The sequence below is a fragment of the Tamandua tetradactyla genome, chromosome 12 (genome assembly GCF_023851605.1).
Source record: "Tamandua tetradactyla isolate mTamTet1 chromosome 12, mTamTet1.pri, whole genome shotgun sequence".
In the NCBI taxonomy this organism is placed as follows: Eukaryota; Metazoa; Chordata; class Mammalia; order Pilosa; family Myrmecophagidae; genus Tamandua; species Tamandua tetradactyla.
The window spans coordinates 18,385,922-18,407,361 of record NC_135338.1 but is presented as its reverse complement, the minus strand read 5'-3'; the positions used below and the strand labels follow the sequence as shown (position 1 = coordinate 18,407,361).

General features: G+C 42.6%; 1 pseudogene; it reads left to right on the top strand.

The window, feature by feature from the left end:
* LOC143651350 (keratin, type I cytoskeletal 18-like) overlaps positions 1-21,440 on the top strand; it is a 57,960-nt pseudogene that overhangs the window by 7,465 nt on the left and 29,055 nt on the right.

Here is a 21,440-nt window from a genome sequence, read left to right as displayed (position 1 = left end):
TTATGTCACAAATTGCAGAAAGCCTTCCCCTTAGCTGATTGCAAATACAATCAACTGTGGATGCAGCCAATGTGAGCATGTTTTAAGGCCGTGAAATGTCCTCATACCAACTGATGGGCCAGCACTTGCCTGACTAGACAACTGGGCACCACCACCTGGCCAAGTTGACACAGGAACCTGACCATGACACTATATGGGTGTATATGTGTGTGTTTGCTTTGACTATGGAACCACATTTTGGTGCAGATTTAGAATCATCATAGAAATGCATACTGGAATCCTGCTTCATTTATTTATTAGTGCATGAGTCTGTGTTACAGTCTCAGGAAATATTCTTCAAATATCAGGTTTTCAAAGGTACATCAATTAGATGAACTTCAATGTCATTAAATATTACATAGGTGGTGAGTAATCAGATATTCACATGAATGTAAAACAATAGAAACCTTTAATAACCAAAGACTTTTATTCTCCTCACCATTTAATTAGTTTGACGAATATAACTTTTGAGGACATAATTTATAATTATGCCAGGAAACAGCATAAATAATGAGTTAGGGAAAGTACTAGAGGCTGAGGGGTGAGATATAGCCTTCCTCTCATGGAGAATACATTCCAGTGAAAATAGACATGCAAGGAACCTAAACCATGCAGAGATTTTAAACTTGAAGAGTGCTGTGTATATAACTAAATCAGGGCATATGAATAAGGAGGGACATAGTGATGCAACTTTTCAGTATTGTGATCTGCCATTTTCTACATTTTAATGTGCCTTGGGAAATTATTTGAATATTTTTTACAGTTTCTTAAACTTTCTGATTCTGCTTCCTTATCTCCTGTGGAACTCATATCCTAAAATTAATCACCAAATATAAAGGGAATATAATCTCATTTTATTTTAAATTTTTATTTTACCATATCATATATCTGGCTCAAACATCCATCTATCCCTTAATTTATTTAACCAGCAAAAATGTATTGAGGGCCCATCTATGTAGGCTCCTGCACTGGGTTGACCTGATACAGGGTAAATACAAAACACCTAAGAGACATCACTTCTGTCAAGATGACACTCCAAGACACAAGATGTAAAGCAAACCATTAAGCTCATTATTATAACAGAGAGCAATACATGAGAAAGCAACTGTCCATGAATGGGGAAATCTAGAAAGTGTTTACCTGGGCAGGTGAGGGGTGAATGAGGGCTCCCCCAGCACAAGGAGGGGCCAGTACCAAGACAGGGCCCCCAGCCCCTGGTGTTGAAGGGAGATCAGTGGTGTGGGATCAGAGAGCAGAGCAGAGGGCACCAGGGACTTGTTGAAAATCAAGAATGAATTTCTTCTCTTACTCAACTGCACTTACAGGCTCTCCATCTTTCCCTTTTAAATTAAATAGCATGGAAGAGAAAGGGTATGTTTAATATATTAAAATAGTAAATGATCAATGTTAAACATTTGAAATAAAAGCTACCACAATCAGCCTGTTTAGACATAGCTGTTAGCAATATATTGGCAACATACGTACATCCAGGCTTTTGTCCTGTTCCTTGTTCCTTTGTGCTATGTTAAGAGATAGGGAAGGAATGAGGGCTAAATTGAGCAAAAAAATTATAACTCATTTTGTAATGCCAGTTGACATTTCTGCATCTTTCTGGTACTTTTCACTAATTAAGATAATCACTTATTCATATATTTTGTAGGATTTTATGTTTTTATTCTGTATTACAAATTATAAGTTTATTATCTCTGAACATATTTCTGTTCTTATAGCCTAGTGAACTTTACTTTGGAAAAATTCCTAAACTGAAATATAAAAATAGTGCAATATATCATGAAGCCAAATGCAAATAACAATTATTAAAAAATGAAAATAAAGATATAATAATACTGAGGCATAATCTATATCTTAATTGGCACAAGTTAAATCCTTTCTTATTTCATACTTAGGTTGGAATTCTTCCAAAGTGCTTAAAGCTTCATAAATTCTTTCCAGGAACATCTCTATTACTCTTTTACTCTATAAATGACCCTGACCTGGCCAATGGGTCACTGACAGTGGCACAGACTACACTGGGATGAAAAGACAAAAGGACCTTGGAATCCCAAACTAGAACCTCACCCCACACACAGCAGCCCACAAGCCTTGGGGACATGGAGCTGACCTGGAGCCTCATCATAAGCTCTGGGGTCACCACCCATGAGCAGAGCTAAGAGACGCCACCTCAGGGTGGAGCTGCTCAGGGCTTCCCAGCATGTAAAGGCTCGTGGATTCCCCATCCCTGCCTCATCCCCCAAGCCTGCTGGGTGGGCTCCGATCTGGGTGGAAACCCTGTAGAACTCATACTTTGGATTTGTGTCTGTATTTTCTATTTAAAAGTTCTTGATGTAAAGTATTAAAATAAGTCCTTCCTTAAAGTGGCTATTTATTTAATTTGAGGTTTGATGTAAATAACCTACATAGAGTCAGGTGGACTTGGGTGTTATTTCCTTAGTCCTTGGGAGCACTGAGGTCAATGGTTAAAACCTGGGGACATTGAAATTGCAATGCAGACTCTGAGGCCAGTTTTTAACAGTAACTTGAAAAAAATACAAACAGGAAGAAACAAAGTAGAAACAAGCAGTGGATGCGGGTTGGCCAGTGAAAAACGGAAAATGTAAATAAAAGGTGAATCTACACTGAAATTGTATAGGAAAGAGCTGGAAGCATGTGCTTTTATCACTGGAGCCACCAGGGGGTGCTGTGGGTCCTCTCAGGGGTCTGATGAATCCCAAGTGGTTGGAACTGAATGGCTCCCAGGTCCTTGGTCACTGGCCCACAAGAGAGGTCACAGCTGGTGCTTCCTCCCAAGGGGAAACCCAGAGCTGACAACCACCCTAGGCCTCCCCGTGACAGAGGATCTACTCCCTGGGCCTTGGACCTGGCTGGCATTTTGGTAATATTGGGCAGGTGCCCGCCATTGTAATTTGTGAAATACAGTTTCCAAAATGGAAAGAGGAAGTAATATTACTGCATTTTATGGACTGAATCACATTGTCCACAAAGACACATTCACACCCTATCTCTTACTCCCTGCCCTAGCACCCAGACATGTCTGCACTTCACTTCCAGTTTCCCTCTCCTACCCTGTGCTGACTCAAGCTCCCTTCCTGTCAGCATCCCTTTATCACCTGTAAGATCTTCTGGGTGCAGCAGATCCAGGGAGCCCTCTCCTGTGTCCCCTAACACTCTACTGAAGCTCAAATGAGCTCCAGGCCTTGATGTCAGCAGCTGCTTTCCTGCACCCAAAGGTCAGTGCTTGACTTTGAATCGTGGCTGCACAAGGCCATTTGCTTTTCCCCAAGCATGGTTAGTGAGTGACCTAGTTTGCTAGCTCCCAGAATGTCATATACCAGAAATGGAATGTTTTTTAAAAAGGGGAATTTATTAAGTTGCTAGTTTACAGTTCTGAGACTGTGAAAATGTCCAAATTAAAACAAGACTGTAGTAATGTCCACATTAAGGTACCAACAAGAAGTCACCTTCCCTCAAGAAAGGCCAGTAACATTCAGGGTTTCTCTCTGAACTGGAAAAGCACATGGCGAATGTGGCAATGTCTGCTAGCCTTCTCTCCAGGATGCTTGTTTCTTGAAGCTTCTCTAAGGACATTTGACTTTTTCATCTCCGAAGGTTTCTGGCTGCCTGGGCTTTTATGGTTCTTGTTCTGTCATGTCTCGGCTGTTTCAGAATCTCAAGGCTTTTCCAAGATGCTTCCTCTTTTAAAGGATTCCATTAAAGACATCAAGAGCCACCTGGAATGGCGGAGTCACAACTCCCTTAATCCAAGTTTAATCCCCACATTTGGTGAGCACATCTCCTTGGAGATAATCTAATCAAGTTTCCAACCTACAGTGCTGAATAGGGAATCAAAGAAGCTGTCACCACAAGATTGAATCAGGATTCAAAGAGGGATTTCTAGGGGACATAATCCTTTTAAACCAGCACAGTGGGTGATACTAAACACAATTTATCTGAATATCCCCTATTGCTCAGAGTGCTTTTGAAGGATTCTAGATAGTGGACTTTCCACTGACAGTCAACAGCATGTACTTTACCTCATGTTGCACTTGGAAGTAGCTACTCCAGGTCAGGTGGCCTTCAGGATCACTGCATTCAGTAGCTTTTAATAACTGAAGACCCACCTAGCAAAGCCTAGTAATATCCCTCATAACATTAGCTAGGGAGGGAGTTTAAAGACTGACCCCTAAATATTCTTGGGTAATAGCTTGAGCTCATACAGATCTGTTGTTCTCCAGAGCCTCAGCCACAGGCTCCCTGGTGCTCCTTCCCCTGGGTCTTGGCATGTGTGCATGCATCAGCAGGGGTGTTGTGGGGCTGGCTAGTAGGAATTTCCTCTGGGGTTGGAGTGGAAAAGCAGATCTTCATCTGAAAGCTACTCTAAATTTCTACCTAATTAATGTAACCTGCATCTTGATGGATCCATCTCTACTTGTTGGTTCCACCCACTGAACAGGAGCTTTCGGAGAAGAGCTCAGGAGTGAAGCAGGAGCACATGCCTGGGTGGGTGTGCTGCTGTGGATGGGAAGCTGCAAGAAATAAGCCTCCCAATAGGAGGGTTATCTACATTGAGATTTTCAGAAAAGATAGAAGAGAGGTGGGTGGGAGAGAGATAGTAAATAAGTAAAACAAGGCTTGACACATAATGTGATGCAGGGGCATCCTATAGTAATAAAAAATTGTGAGATGTGAGTAAAGGGCTGAGTTTGGAAATTTGTGGCCTTCTGTGTCACCTTCCTGATCACTATCTCCTTGCCACTTCATTGTGTGTCCCATTCCCCAGTTTTCCAAACCCATCTGGATGCTCATGCTCCATCTTCTGGGAAGACCCACTCATCCCTGGGGCCCTCTCAGGGCTGTAGTTTCCTGGTTGCTCTCTAGATGACCTGAGGAGCTTGTCATCTCCTCAGGGTAGAAGAGCAGGAGGAGAAGCTTATCTCTCTATTCTCAACAAGTATGGTCTTTCTGGGAACCAAATCCCTGGGCCCTTTTAGGATGGGTCATTGTCCCATGAAGGCTGAGGAGGTTCCTGAAGGCTGACTCTGTGGTGGTGGGACATGGTGTGTGAGTAGGGAGAGAGGAGCCTGTGTCTTTGGACTCCTAAGCAGAGGCTCTGCAGGGTTTGCTCCTGCTCCCTATTTCTGCTCACTGGGGCAGGACACATTCCATGAAGGATCAGTCTCCTCTGCCCCCTCCCAAACAGAATAAATGGAGGAAATTTGAGAAAGAATGTCTTATTACTCAAGAGGCCCCTCTTGCAAAGTTCTGAATAAATTATGGTAAGACCACTGTAGCCCAATAAGTGTCCCCTGGGTGATGTGCTTCCCCCAGCCTGTGAGGATGGGGTGGGTGCAAGGCTGAGATGAGTCCAGATTCTCTTTCTGTCTAGTCAGCTCCAGAAACTTCATTCCAAGCATGAAGAAGCCTGGACACTGAGACACCAGCAGGTCTAGGGGCCTGGGGGCCTGTCCCTTGTGGGTATCGGGGCACCTCCATTGGGAAACCAGGCCCTGGTGCCCTGTTGGGGGCCCTGTGCTCTGTGTTATGTGCCCCCTGGGTCCCAACAGACCTCACCACATCCCATGCTCAGCTTGCATGAATTTCAGGCCCAGGGACGCTGGGCAGGCAGGAGAACTATTTGCATGAACGGTTCCTCTCACCCCTCTCATTTAAGGAAAAGATAAGAGAGCATTTGGACAGTTCTTCTCAGCTGTGGACTCAGGAAGTAAAGTTCTGGGGGCATCTCCATCATGGCCTGGACCCCTCTCCTCCTAACAGTCCCTACTCTTTACCCAGGTTACCAACTTTGGAAAGCAGGAGAGGGAACTGTGGGGTGATGCCCAGTGCCATGGTTCTCCCCTTCATGTGGAAACATAGTGTGGATGACAGCCCCAGACTCACCCCTGTGTCTCCCTCTCCTCTCTTCCAGTGTCCTAGGCACAGTCGGGGCTGATCCAGGAAGCCTTGGTGTCAGGTTCTGCTGGTCAGAAAATCACACTTACCTGCAGGGGAAGCAGCAACAATGTTGGAGTTAATTATGTAGGCTGGTACCAACAGCTCCCTGGGGGCACCCCCAAAGCTGTAATGCTTGGAAACAATTGGCCCTCAGGGATCCCAGCCCTGTTCTCTGGCTCCAAGTCAGGCACCATAGCCTCCCTGAGCATCTCGGGGCTCCAGCCTGAGGACAAGGCAAATTATTACTGTTCATCATGGGACGATGGCATCAGTGCTCACGCAGTGCTGCAGGCCCATGGGGAAGTAAGACAGAAACCTGCCACTGCCCAGTGAAGCTGGTTGTGCCTCTGACATCAAGTGACAAACACCAGTGGAACATGACAGTGGCATTCTTAAATTTCAGTGTCCCGGGGTTTGAAGGCAAAATCACAACAGCTCATGCTCATTAAGTTCTCCCCCCCCCCCCCGCCCGTTCACTAGCATTCGGTATTGTCAGACTTCTTGTTTCATCCAATGTATTGCATGTGACATGATCTTCTTGTCATCTTAATTTTCATTTTCCCAATGAGTAATAAGGGCACATATCATTTTTAATGCTTTTCCTGCTACTGCATATTTCTTTTTTTTCTGTAATGCCTCCTTATATCGTTTGCCCATATTTTTCTCCCAGTGGAGATTTAGTTTTGTTTTCTTTTAGATTCACATTGAAACTGATTTCCCTAACTAAAGTTATGTTTAAGTACATGAAAAACACCAGCAAAATATTTTCAAGACATTATGGGAATTTTCTAAGCCACTAAATTATATCTACTTAAAATGGTCTTCAGCAAGAGAATGTCCAATTCCAGGTGTGGTGTGCAAAGGTGGAAGGCAGATTAAATTATATATTTATGTAGCTAGAAATATGTTCATATGATTTTAAGCCCAGAATAAGGGTGTTCCTTGATCTTTCTTTCTCATTTTTCCAAAAAACATCTTTATTAGGTTGTCATTTTTATTGTATAAATTTCACCTATTTAAACTATGAAATTCAATGGTCTTTCGAATATTGATGGATTTGTGCAAATATCCTCATGATGCAATTTTGGAACGTATCGATCACTCAACAAAGACTCTCCCTCCCCATCTGCTCTCTTTCCCCAGGCTCACCTCCTACTCCTAGGTATCCAATATCCTACTTTCTGTATATATAAATGTACCTATTTGGACATTTCTTATAAATGAATTCACAACATGTGACCATCTGTGACTTGCTCTCTCAGACCATTTCACAGTTTTTGAAGTTCATTCATCTTGTAGGAGGGTCAGCACTCCATTGCCACCCTCCACTATTGCATTTTAATTATCTCCATGTTCTGAAACAGTTCACAACCAGCAGGGTGCTTTGGAAGCACTTTTTACAATAATTGAATAAATCTTTCTGAGAACAAGTTGCGTGTTCCTTCACAAGGTGAGATACCGCCCCCAATCCCACTCCTGAGAAAGCAGCCCCTGCAGGGGTCCCTGGTGACACCCCGGAAACATGCAACAGGGCAACCCTTAGCCTCCTGACCCCTACTCACCCTGTGTTCTCAGCAGCCGGGATGAGGAAGCCTATTCCTGGCAGGTCACTTTACCTTGAGGCCCTTCCTGGCTGACTCACGCTCCTCACCTCCCAGACTCCCCAGCTGCCTTGGCTGACCTGCACTCACTTGGCTTTTCACCCCAGGCCCCAAGCCCCAGCTGGCTCTGCCCCTGTGCTGCGCTGCCCCTGCAGCGCTACCAGCTCTGCTTGGTCATTTCCCGCCACCCTGGGACACCTTCCAGCATGGACTGCACCGGTACTCAGGCGTGGCCGATGTCATCAGACTGTTCTCTGCAAGGAAGGTGAGGAAAGCAGCGGTGGCATGTCAGAGGCAAGGGGCCAACGGTCATGCTCTAGTCAGCCTGGCCAGGCCATACGGCTCCTAGCAGAGAAGTAGACCCCATGCACCCAGCTGCAGCTCCTGCTGGACGTGACTGCCAGCTCCCCAGAGGGCATCTTGGAGCCGTATGGAGTGGGTGCTGCTGGGCTTCCACTTCTTGGTGCAGTCTGAGCAAGTCCCACACGTGAAGTGAAGTTGCAGGAGGCTGCAGCCAGGAGCACATCGTTGGGGTCAGTTCAGGCTGAGGACTGTGGAGCAAAGGGGCTTCACAATGCACTTGCACAGCTATCCATCCATCTCCAGTCCAGGGGGCAGATGGAGATGACCTGGGAGCCACCGCCCAGAGAGTGTGTCCTCCGCGGGGGCTCTATCTCTGTGCAACACTGAAACCTCCATTGCTTTTTAATATACTTTGCTTTTTAGAAGAGTTTTATATTTACAGAAAAGTAGAGAAGATAGGACAGAGCATTCCCTTATTCCCTGAGCCCAGTTTTCCATATTATTAACATCTTGTATTAGTTGGTGCCTTTGTTATAATTAAGGAGCCAATATTCTCACATTATTATTAATTAAAGCCCATTTTCTGTTTGGACCTAATGTCTCTTCTTTGTTCCAGGATCCATAGCAAATACCACTGAACATTTAGTGATCTGGTCCCTTTAGGCTCCTCTGGTCTGTGTCAGTTTCCCCAACTTTCCTTGCTTTTGCTGACCTTGAGAGTCTGAGCAGTGCAGGGCAGGCATTTTGGAGGCTGCCCCACAATTGAGACTTGTCTGATGTTTTCCTCATGATACATTTTGGGGGCAGCAGTAGTGCACAGGCCACAGTTATGCTCCTGCTCCTTCTGTGGCTTGCAGCTAAGGGGAATTTTTTGGAATTTTTCTGCCTGCCTGATGGATCATTTCTTTCCTATTTTGTAAATGTATTTGTTTTTTTATTTGATTATGCTCCTTTCAAACTTTTTATTGTTGTAACAACTATGCAGCATACATTTTCCCATTTAAACCACATTCAAGTGCAAGTGCAGCAAAATTAATTATATCCTTAATATTATATTATCATTACTGATATCTGGAACCCTCCTTTCACACCACCTCAAACTGAAACTCCTTGCCCATGAGTCTGTAACTCCTTCTTCCTTCCCTGCTCCACTCCCAGCCCTTGGGGCTGTAGACATAAGTCTACAGGCCTCAGGTCAGGAAGGAGATAGGACACAAGTGAGTGGGAACATGTTTGCATGACTTTCCCCTTCTCCATGAGTCCTGTATGGAGTTTAAAAAAGGGCCTCAGCAGCCCAGCTCTGGACCTGGAGGTCCCTGGGACTATGTCCACCATGGCCTGGACTCATCTCCTTCTATGCTCCTCTCCCTCTGCACAGGTAGGAACAGACCTCATGGTCTGGCTCAGCTCTCAGTAGCTTCATGAGTTCTCTGTCCATCACTGATGAGTCAGCAGGTTCTCTCACCCAGCCTGTGCTGACTCAGCCATCCACCTACTCTGCAATTAAATTAATCTGTACTCTGAGAAGTGATATCAACATTACAGGGAGAAGCATGTCACGGCATCAGCAGAAGTCAAGGAGCTCTCCCAAGATCCTCCTTTTTTATTATTCAGACTCAGATATGTAGTTGAGATCTAGAACTTCTAGTTGCTTCCCTGGTTCAAAAGAGGCATCGACAAATACAGCACATTTGCTCATCTCTGGGCTCCACTCTGAGGATGAGGCTGACAACTATTGCTAGATATGGGAGAGCAGCTCCCGTGCTCACACAGGGCCCTGGGCCAGGGTGAAGGGAGACACAAACCCCCTATGCTCACCTGAATGAGCTGCCTCCTGTTGTGGCCTGAAAAGTTAAGACAAAAAGAAAAGAAAAGAGGGGCTTTGAAGTCTTTCCTGAGAACTGTTCTGAAACACGTGTTGTAGAAATAGTTCAACTTTTTGTACTGGGAGACTTGAAAGACAATAAAAGGAAATGAATTTTTCTCTTTTGGGATGACTGGAGCTGGTGAGCTATTGCAGCTGAGAGGTGAGATCTCTTGTCATATTCTGTGATGCAATCACCTCTTCTGGTGCAACAATCAACAACCAGCTCATCATGGGTAACTCAGGTCTCTGTAACTTGGTGGCCCATGGTTAAGCATTCAGTCTCTATTAAGGCCCAGTTGCAGCTAAAGCTGTTTCTCAAAAGAAGAGCAGTTATCTTCAGTGGATGTTAAGGATTTGCTCCAAAATTCTAAGGGTTCACATTTTGATTTTCCTATAGCAGTCTGCCATATGCTCCAAACAGTATCCCCTATTCGAAACTGACACTTCATCACCATTGGATCTGATATATCATATGGCTCAAGTGGCAGAGAAACTTGCACAGCAGCCTGGATATGTTGCAGAGCCTCCTCTTGTTCTGGTCCCCAATAAAAACTAATATGTTTTCTGGTCACTTGGTAAATGGGCAGAGTAGCACACCCAAATGATGTGTGGTGTTGTCTCCAAAATTCAAAGAGGCCAACTAGGCATTGTATCTCTTTTTTGGTCATAGAAGGGGCCAAATGCAACAGTTTTTCCTTCACACCACAAGGAATATCTCAACATGCCCCACACTATTGGACAACTAGAAATTTCACTGAGATGGAAGGCCTTTGTATTTTTGTTGGATTTATCTCTCATTCCCTGACAGCAAATGCCCTACTAACACATCTAGAGTAATTGCTACTTCTTGCTCACTAGGTCCAATCAGCATGATATCATAACATAATGGACCAGTGTGATGTCTTGTGGGAGGGAGATATGATTGAGATCCCTGCAGACAAGATTATGACATAGGGCTGGAGGGTTGATATACCCCTGATGTAGGACAGTGAAAGTATACTGCTGACTTTGCCAGCTGAAAGCAAACTGTTACTGGTGGTCCTTACTGACAGCTATTGAGAAAAAAGCTTTTGTCAGATCAATAGCTGCATACAAGGTATCAGGGATGTGTTGATTTACTCAAGCAATGATACCACATCTGGAACAGCAGCTGCAATTTGAATCAATCATCACCTGGTTGAGTTTATGATAATCCACTTTCATCATCTGATACCCACCTGTTTTCTACACAGGCAAGAAAGGAAAGTTGAATGGGGATGTGGTGGGAATCACCACCCCTCCCTGCATACTACAAGTCCTTAAGAGTGGCGCTAATGTCTGCAATTCCTCCAGGAATCCAGTATTGTTTCTGACTTACTATTTTGCTAGGTAGGGGCAATTCTAGTTGCTTCCACTTGGCTTTTCCTACCACAATAGCCCTGACAGCCAGAGTCAGACAGCCAATATGGGGATTCTGCCAGTGGCACAGTATGTCTATTCCAATTATGCATCCTGAAACTAGGGAAATAATTACAGAATGGGTCCAGGGACCCACTATACTCACTGTGAGATGGGCCTGATCTAAAACTCCATCAATCACCTGACCTTCATAAACCCTGACTCTGATTGGTGAACCAGAATGACATTTTAGGTCTCCTGGAATTAGTGTCACTTTTGAGCCAGTGTCCAATAGTCCAATAATCTGATCATTTCCTTTCCCCCAGTGCAGAGTCACCCTGGTAAAAAGCTGTAGGTCTCCTTGAGGAAGGCTAGGAGGAAGGTTAACAGGGTAAATTTTTGGCAGTATAAAAGGGTCCTTCACCAAGGGGACCTGGCCTCCCATCATTTGAGGGCTTTGGGTCTATAAACTGTCTGAAGACTGGTAATTAATTAAGGGACCCTGACTTTTTGTTTTTTTAATTCAAGCATTCAAGTGAGCCCTTACCCTGACAGCATCTCAGTTGTACATATTGCTTCCTGCTGGGCCTGTGCTTAGGACCAAGAGACCCAGGTGAGGTGACAGATGGGGTAGAGGGTTGGTCCCAGCCACACCCAGCTCAGGAGACAGCAGTGACCAGACCACAGGGTCCTCAGGACTCACCCAAGTCTCCAAGCCTGAGGAGAAATGAGCCCCAACCTTGCCTGAGGATGTCCCCTCAGTGATCCAGTCATGTAGGGACCTCTGGGGATGAGCAACAGGTGCACCTGCACCTTCAGATACAGGAAAGAAACTTCCCTTGGATACAGGGCCTTGGGGGGGAACTCCCTGCTGCCACTTTTCCATGAAGATAGTAAATTGTTATACAAATACCAGCATGATCCACATGTAGAATCTAGAAAATAGGCATGTAGAACTTAGAAATGAAAAATTTTACAGGGCCTTGGGGGGGAACTCCCTGCTGCCACTTCTCCATGAAGATAGTAAATTGTTATACAAATACCAGCATGATCCACATGTAGCATCTAGAAAATAAGCATGTAGAACTTAGAAATGAAAAATTTTAAGTATTTAAATTTGTAAATTATATCTAATTAAAATGGAAATGATTCATAATTTCGCTCTGCCTGTCACACAGACACTCCAAAGAATGTTGTGAGAATTCAGTGGAACACGTTACATGAAAACCCATTTTGGGTTCTCCTGGCTTTAGCTGCCTGAGCACATCAGGGGACGTCAGTGTTTGCACATGGATTTTCCAGGCCCCCTCCTTCTGTCATGTGCTTTTCCAGGTCTGCTTCTGGTGCCTACTTCCCTGACCCTCCTCCCTCACTTGAGCTCATCCTGGTCCTGCTCCTCTACCAACAACAGACTCCTGCTGTCCATGTTTCTTGGTCCAGAATGTTCTTAAATCCAGACATAGCCCCAGAAGAGGAAGAGAAGTTTTCTCCAAGACAGCCAGGTCTGCAGGCTCTTCCCAGGCTGCACATCCCCTCACCCCAGGACACTCTTCTCAGCTGTCCTCAAAGCCCCCTCAGCCACCCAATCCTGAGGCCTCAGCTTGAAATCCAGTCTCCTGGCCTTCCCAGATCTCAGAGCTCCCAGAAGTTAAGATAAAACCATCGAGTATTTCAATGAAACTCCATTCAGTTGGAAAAAAAGTTATGCCCTTTAATAAATTTGAACAGCTGTGTTATACCTGCTAGGAAAATTAAAATTAAAAATTAAAAAGTAATGTTGCCAATTCCCTTTTACTGCATATTATATAACATGTTCTTCATATTTTACTTAGAAAGGACACCTAGTGCTTTAAGTTATAATTTTCTAAATCAAGAAATCTGATATATTGTTTCCCTCTATGAAAACTTATTACTGCAAAGGAGAAGCTAAGCTTACTTATAATCATGCCTAAGAGCCATGCCCAGAAAACCTCTTTTATTGCTCAGATGTGGCCTCTCTTTCTAAGTCAACTTGGCAGGTGAACTCCTTGCCCTCCCTTCTACATGGGAAATGACTCCCAGGAGTGTAAATCTCCCTGACAATATGGGACAGGAATCCTTGAATGAGCTAGGACTTGGCATCATGGGATTGGGGATGCCATCTTGACCAAAAGGGGTAAGAGAGAAATGAAACAAAATAAAGTTTCATTGGCTGAGAGATTTTGAATAGAGTTGAGAGGTTATCCTGGAAGTTATTCATATGCATTTTATAGATATCCTTTTTTAGTTTATGGTATATTGGAGAGTTGGAGGGAAGTACTTGAAACTGTTTTACTGTGTTCCAGTAGCCTTGATTCTCAAAGATGATTCTATAACTATTTAGCTTTTAGACTGTGACCATGTGAAAACTTTGTTCTGATGCTCCTTTTGTCAAGGGTGATGGACAGATGAGTATATCTGTTAGCTATTGTTATTTATCTAAATCAGGGGTTGGCAAGCTCTAGTCCACAATTTGCTTTTCACTTTTTAAAAAATATGTCAAAATGTCAATAATAGGGTGCATGGTGGTTCAATGGTAGAATGTTCACCTGCCAAGCTGGAGACCAACGTTCATTTCCTGTCCCATGCACCCCCCCAAAAAAAAATTGTCAATAGTCATAGTCTTTATGTCTATGCCAATGCTAACTATATTCAAGTACCTGTGAGCACATGTTTTTTTATTAAGGTCAAATGCACATAACATAGAATTAACCATTTTAAATCACACAACCCAGTGTCATTTAGTACATTCACTACGATGTGCAATCACCCCTTCTTTCTCATTCCAGAACGTTTTCCTCATCCTCAAAAGGAAACTCCAGACCTATTAGCAGACCTTCTCTATCCTCCACCCCCAGCCTCTGGCAACCACTAATCAGTTCTTTTGTCTCCATGGATTTGCCTGTTCTGGACAGGTTCTATTAATGGAACCATACAAGATAAGATCACTGCACTTGTTTATGTTTGGTTCAAAGCTAATCATGAATGTTACATCTATAAATTATTGGGGGAAAAAATCTGAAGAAGAATATTTCATGAAACATGAACTTAATATGCAATTCAAATTCCAGTGTCCATAAATAAAATTTTGGTGGGAATAAAAAAAGAACTGTGCACTGAAATATTTTTTCTTGATGTTGCAAAACCCAACAGCTCTTTTTCTTGTGTCTTAAAGTTCTTTATTTTAATTGTACATTTATTAATAATAAGAACAATAAAATAATAGCAGACTCCATATGGTGGAACTAAAATTAATTAAGTCATCACTTCCTGTAACAAGTAACTAAGATATCAAACACTTACCTTTGTCATGAATATTTTCTCCCTCCATAATTTGGTTGAGTTTCTCATCATGAGGTTCTTATCATGGGGTGACATAATTAAGGGTTTCATCCAGGAAAACTATTTTATTGGATTCCACAATGAAATCCTACTTTTTTATGGCAGTTTTTATTGCCACAGACTAATGTCATGTACAATCACTTAGAATTCAGGAGAAACAAGGCTCCTGGACACAATCTCTGATAGCAATCCTAAGTAACACCAACATAACACTAATGTAAACATGAAGCTAATGAGGACTGGCCAGTGAGAGAACTGCTTTTAAAAATGACAGAAATGGGAAAGAAGGAATGGAACCATAGCAATGACCCATTGCTCTGAGAGTTAAACCATGTTTAGTATTCATTTTATGTAAACTGTTAAAAGATGAAGAGTTTTAGTTTTGATGTAGAGCATTTAACTACCTGGAATTAATTATAAAAATAAGGAAACAGAAAAGAAGTTTATATTCTTCCTCTTCAGAGAGTAATTCAATCAAAATTTCCAAACTCATATTTTACCCTTGGGCATTTTATTAATATTCCCTTTAATTTGATGATGCAAATAATAAACACCATCTTTCCTCTGATGATTATGGGTATGGGGGACAAAATAGAACAACCAAACAGAAAATACCTTTAGTTTATTTGCAAATTAAAATAACTATTCTCCATAGGTGGGCTTTTTTTTAGCGGCAGTCAATTAAATCAATAGCTTCATGGATGTTAAATCCTCACTGATAGCCTAAGAGATATTGGCAATGTCATCACATGGTTGTGTATTTATTCATCACCATGATCAGTTTTATTCTGACCCAATGATTGTATACCATGTATGGACTGTATAGGTGTGAAGATTTCTAAATTTTTAAAAAAGAGAGAGATTAGGAAATTCTGCTTCAAATTCAAAAAATGCATTAATTGCTGTTTGTGTTCTCAGATAATGCATATAAGAGAACTGCAAGCTGCATTGTGAGATAATTTAATAGAGAAAGGTTCTCTGGAATTTTGGGACAATCCCCAGAAAGCAGCATAAATCAATCCACAAACTTTAATGAGAATCATATCAATGAGCATCAATTATCAATTGTAAGAATTGCATATTTACACTAGTCCAATGAGGAGTGTATTAAAAACAATGCATGCACGGATGAGGTCAACTGTGCAACAATTGTAACAAGTGTTACAACTGTAACAATTATACAGTGAGGACATTTGATCACTATTTGAAATCTTGAGTCTGTCCTTTCTCAGTTCTAATAAAATTTAGAGAACAAAAATAAAACAATTTGTAGAGCCTTCATACTTTCTGGTTTTAGTGTTAAAACCACCACCATTCACTGATGAACCTTTAAGCTAGTAAAAAAAAAGAAATATTATAACTCTCATCCTACATTTATAATAAAATCATTTTTAAATTGATGAACTGATATAAAACATCACCATGATGTTAAGAAAAAGTTTTGTGTATAATAACATGAGATCAGGTCATTGTGTCAGTGATAAATTATGAAGATGAAGAATCCATGGCTCTGCTTGTCCCAGCCTGGTAAACAAGTGACTGAGGAAAAATATAATTTTTAACATGTTCAAAGAAATCTAAAAACAAAACAAATTGTGAAAGCACAACTGCATCAGAAAGCAATTGTGCTCCTCAATGGCCAACAGAGGTTATAATTAAATTGTCCACACTTTGTCCTCTGAGAGAAAGTGAGGCTGCAGGCCTGGGAGAAGGGCAAGTTCTAAGCTCTCTGCTGGTGATTGTTTCCTGAATCAGGACACACATTCTCCACTAAAGAAGAGGAGTTGGATTTCCTTCTACAACTCAGAGGGTTTTCTGAGGAACCTGAACAACAGTCTTCTCATTTATAGGCAGCCATGTGTACCTGAAGGTCACAGTGTATTTAGAATTGTGCCCCTCAGTAGTGGTCATGAAAAATGCAGTATTATAATCAATCAGGAGCTTATAACAACCTTGATTGAGATAGACCTAAAGCCACCCTAAAGAGACCTAGAATTAGGCTCTGGTTCTATCTTCAGGGATACCATTTAAGTTGAGACTATTTAAGTTGGGTTCATGATTTCATAGACCATCTACTTCAAGGTGAAAGAGCCACAGGAGGGGCTGATCTGTCACTATAAGAATGACTAGCTCTTTGGGGAGTATTTTGATTAGGGAACCCCTGTCCCAGGAAGGCTGATGATGGCAATAAAGAGGGCAGTGGAGTTGGGGTCTGCCATGGTGGGATGCAGTGTGTGATGAGAGAGGCTTCTGTTACCTCAGACCTCCAAATCAGAGGTGATGAAGGGTTTGGGTCTGCTCTCTGTGCTCCTGCTCCCTGGAGATGTGATGAATTCCCTCTGAGGAGTCAGTCACCTCTGTCCCCTCCCTGACAACAACATCAGTGGTGGAAGGAGTAGAAAGTGTGCCTTAACTCTGATGGGGACCCTCCTCTGAAGTAAGGATGTAGTTGTGGTGACCATGCAGAGGTCAATAAGGGGTCCTTGGGTGATGTGCACCCCACACCATCACTCCCATATGTGAGGGTGGGTGGGTTCAGGGTGGGGGTGGGGCAGAGTCTCCTCTCTCTAGTCAGCTCTAGGATGTCATCTCAGTAAAGAATGTAGCTGTACTCTGAGACAGCAGGAAACAGTGGGGTCCTATCCTTTGGGGGCCTGTAGGGAATCTCAGAGGTGAACCAGGCATGACATCTTGGTGGCCTCTTTCTCTTTTCTCTGGGCCCAGTGGCTGCAATGTCCCCAGATCACAGAAGAGGGTCTCACAGCCCCATCATCCTCAGTTGGAACATGCTCACTGGCATGTAGAATTGTCATATTCCTTATTTTTTGTCAATCTTTTGGATGTAAGATGATCTCACTATGGTCTTAACTTTCCTTTCCCTCATTACTAATGAGGGTGAACAGCTTTTCATGTTTTTCTTACTATTACATATTTCATCCATTGTGGAACACCTGTTAATGTCTCTTGCCAATGTTTTCCTACCTTTTAGATTGCTTGCCTTTTCTTACTGATTTTCCTAAATGAAATTATTCTTAAATACAACAACAACAACAGCAGCAAAATACTGTGGAACACAACTGGATTTCAAAGCATTACATGAATTGTCTAAAACACTACGTTTTGTCTACTACAATTACCTTCAACAAGCAAATGTCCAGTTCTGCTTAAATATTGTGCAGAACATGAGAAGACAGATGAAACCATATATTTAGGTACCTGGAAATATGTTCATATTTTTAAAATGCAGATTGAAAAATGATTCTTGATCTTTTCTTTTCATCTCATAGAACAGTTTTATGGAGATCAGTTTTCATACCATAATGTTCACCAATTCAAAATGCACATTTTTATTGTTATTAGTATTTATATTTGTGGATTTCTGCAACATTCATTATAATTTTGTAACATTTTTATCTCCTTGCTTCTATCATGTAATTTCTTCATAATAATTTTTGATCATCTATATTACAGCAGAGGTCAGTACTCCATTAATTTTAATATACTTCATTTTAAGAACAATTTAGGATTTACAGAATAAAAAGAGACAATAGTACACAGTGCTGCCATATGACCTGAACCCGGGTTTCAAGGATGAGGAGACATAAGCCACAATTAGAATGTGGGGGGTCTCTCACCAAGGAAGACCCCACCCACAGGCACATCATTACCATATAAACAGTCTGTGAGCAACCAATCAGGATATCCCAACCTGAATTCCCATCAATGATCCCACCTCCCTGTTTTCCCATCCCACAAAACTCCACTAAATTCTCAAATCAGAAGGACAGATTTGAGCCTTGCATCCTGTCTCTTTGCTAGTCAACCTTTTAAAGACCTTTTTCTTCTCAGCAGTAGGACCTTCATTGGTAACACATTCTGGCTTGCAGGAAAGTCAAGGGTCCAGATGCTCCCAATCCCAAGCCCTAATTTTCTCCATGTTGAGTCCTCATTAGGAGGAATTATTAACAAAGCTATTCTGAGCCCCAAATCATCCTCTCAGCCTAAGTATTGGCTTGGCTGAGTTGGATGACCTAGCGGATCTGTCAATATAATAAATATTCTTGTCACTTGGGAACCTTAGAAATAAGCAGCTCCAGAATGGATTTGCAGGGAGAGACCCAACCCCTCAATGCAGGGAGGGATCATAAGAGGGACAGGAACCAGTGGGCTTTTGTTTGGTCTCTAAGGAATGACCCTAACAGCACAGGGAGCACATGTCTTCACAATAAGCACATAAGAAGGCACTCAACTCCATTTGCCATTAGGAAAATTAAAATCAACCCAGAATGAGAAATCACTTCACATTATAAGCTCTAGGCAAAAAGAGGAAGGAGGCATTTCAGTTATCTGAACATATCTTCATGTTGCAGGGATATTGGAACCCTCATCCACTGATGATGGAAATGTAAAATGCTGTCCTTGCTTCAGAAAAAAGTTCAACTCTTCCTCAAAAAGCTAAATATAGAGTTAATTCCAGCAATTCCACTTCAAAGTAGAATCTAAAGATAATTGAAAACATGTCATCATGCAAAAACCTGCACAAGAATGTCCATAGCTGAGGAATGGACAAAGACTTCCTGACCAATAGGGGGAAAGCACATGTAAGTTAAGAAGGTATCACTGCCTAAGAGAGTTCACCAAGGGTCAAGAGGCTATTCTGGAGCTACTCCCATGCAGGCTTCACCTGGATATTGCTGGTTGCCATGTTTTGCCGAACTCCAACCAACGTCATTCCTATTAACCCTAAAGAACGCCTGGGGCTTTATCTATGATTCTACAAATGTTACATGCACTAAGTTTACTTTCCAAAAACCTATAACCTCCAGATAATTTCTAAGCCAGATGGATCCTGAAAGCCAGAGGGTCCAGTCTTTCAAAGAATATCAAGTAATTCCATCTCCCTAGCTTATATTGTTGACACCCCTTTTCAACATAAAAAATTCAGAATGGGTGTAGCCCAAGTAGCCCTTAAAATGGGGAGAAAGATCAAAGGAGAAGGAGGAATTCTATCATAGAAAATAGAATTTTAACAAATGAGTATGGCTACTGACTCATTATAGCAATATTTACATTTCAGAATATGTTACATTTCACCATAGAAACATTTTAAAAAATGAAAGTAAAAAAGAATGTCTCTGGTAGTATCATTTATGACAGCTCTGTAGTGGAAATAACCCATGTGTCTTGAAAATGATGAATGGTGAGCACAGGAGCATATCCATAAACAGGAGCTTACTCAGCCATCAGCTGGAATCATTTACTGCTGCATGCTCCATGTGATGAATCTTAAAATTATTATGAACCTTAAAATTACACAGAGCACAGTAATACTCAGCCTCAGCCTCAGGCTGGGCCCCTGTGATGGTGAGGGCAGCTTTGTCCCCAAGCAGTGAGCCTGATAATTGGGCAAGGAACTTTGTGTGCCTATTGCTGGTGCCCCATATCAGACCCTGGGGAGCCTCGTAGGGTTTCTTTTGGACCCAACTGGCATAGTTACTGGCGGTGACTCCCCAGCACTGTCCCTCCAGTAGTTGTGGACAGTGAAGTTTCCTAAGCCATTACATTCTGGGAAACGGCTCCTAGAAACAGCAAGAAAAACCATGGTCAGGAGAGATGGGCAGGTTCTTGGCTGTCTGTCCCCACCCCATGGAAGGGAAGCCCTCCTGACCTATGCAGTGAGCCAGCAGGGTGAGCAGGAAAGGGGTCCAGGCTGTGGTGGAGACACCCCAGGGCTGTGCTTTCCAAAAACTCACCCCAGGGTCCACTTCCCCAGCTCTCATTATACCCCTAAGTCTATGTGCAGGGCGGGGCTTTCATGCAAATGAGCCCCTTCCCTGGAGGACTCAGCAACTTGCCAGTTTACAGTTGATAGTGAGGTTTCCCAATAGGAGCCATGCGGTAATGGGCCCCTAAGACGGTCTTCCATCTGTGCTCCCTTTCCCAGGGCCTGGCTCACAGCGCCATCTGGTGTCCATGTGGGGAACAGCACAGATGTAAGTGTGTCCTCTAGCAGGTCTTTCCTTGGGCCTCCTCATCAGCTCAGACCTTCCGTTTTTTGGTTCCTTCAGTGGGTTAAATTCCACCCTCCCACACTCCAGGCAGGAAAGCTGGTGAATATATATTGGGAAGGGGTGGTGCTTGATGCTTTCCTGTCTCCCTCTCTTCTTAACTCCAAACCCCACCTCAGCCATCTCATATGAGTAGACCTGGGGCTTCCCCGAGGCCTGAATTCAGATTCCCCTAGAGGTCTACGTGCACCTGGGCAGTGACAGCCCCAGGGTCAGAGGCTCTGTCCTACCCAGGACCCAGCAGCAGGCTAGAATGTATGTTTTAAATGAGAACTAATTCATCTATTATAAATTCACCCTTGTAATGCATTCCACTTTGTGGATTTTAGTATATTCAAAACGTCATAGAATCATCAGTTCTCTCTAACTCCAGGATGATAATGTACACTCACACTTCTCTGCAGACATAGGCTACTACATCTCTAGTTTCTCTCAGAATGGATTTCTCTCTATGGACTCAGAGAATGTGTGGATTTTTGTGTGTGACTCCTTTTAGTTATCATAATAATTCTAAGGTTCATCCACATGGAGTGTGCAGCAGTAAACAATTCCAGCTGATGGCTGAGTAAGCTCCTATTTGTGGATATGCTGTTGTGCTCACCATTCATCATTTGCAGGACACATGGATTATTTTCACTATAGAGCTGTTATAAATGATACTGCCAGAGACATTCTTTTTTATTTTCATTTTTAAAAATGTTTCTATGGTGAAATGTAACATATTGTGAAATGTAAGCATCACTATAATGAGTCAGTAGTCATACTCATTTGTTAAAATCCTATTTTCTATGATAGAATTCCTCCTTCTCCTTTGATCTTTCTCCCCATTTAAGGGTTATTTGGGCTACACCCATT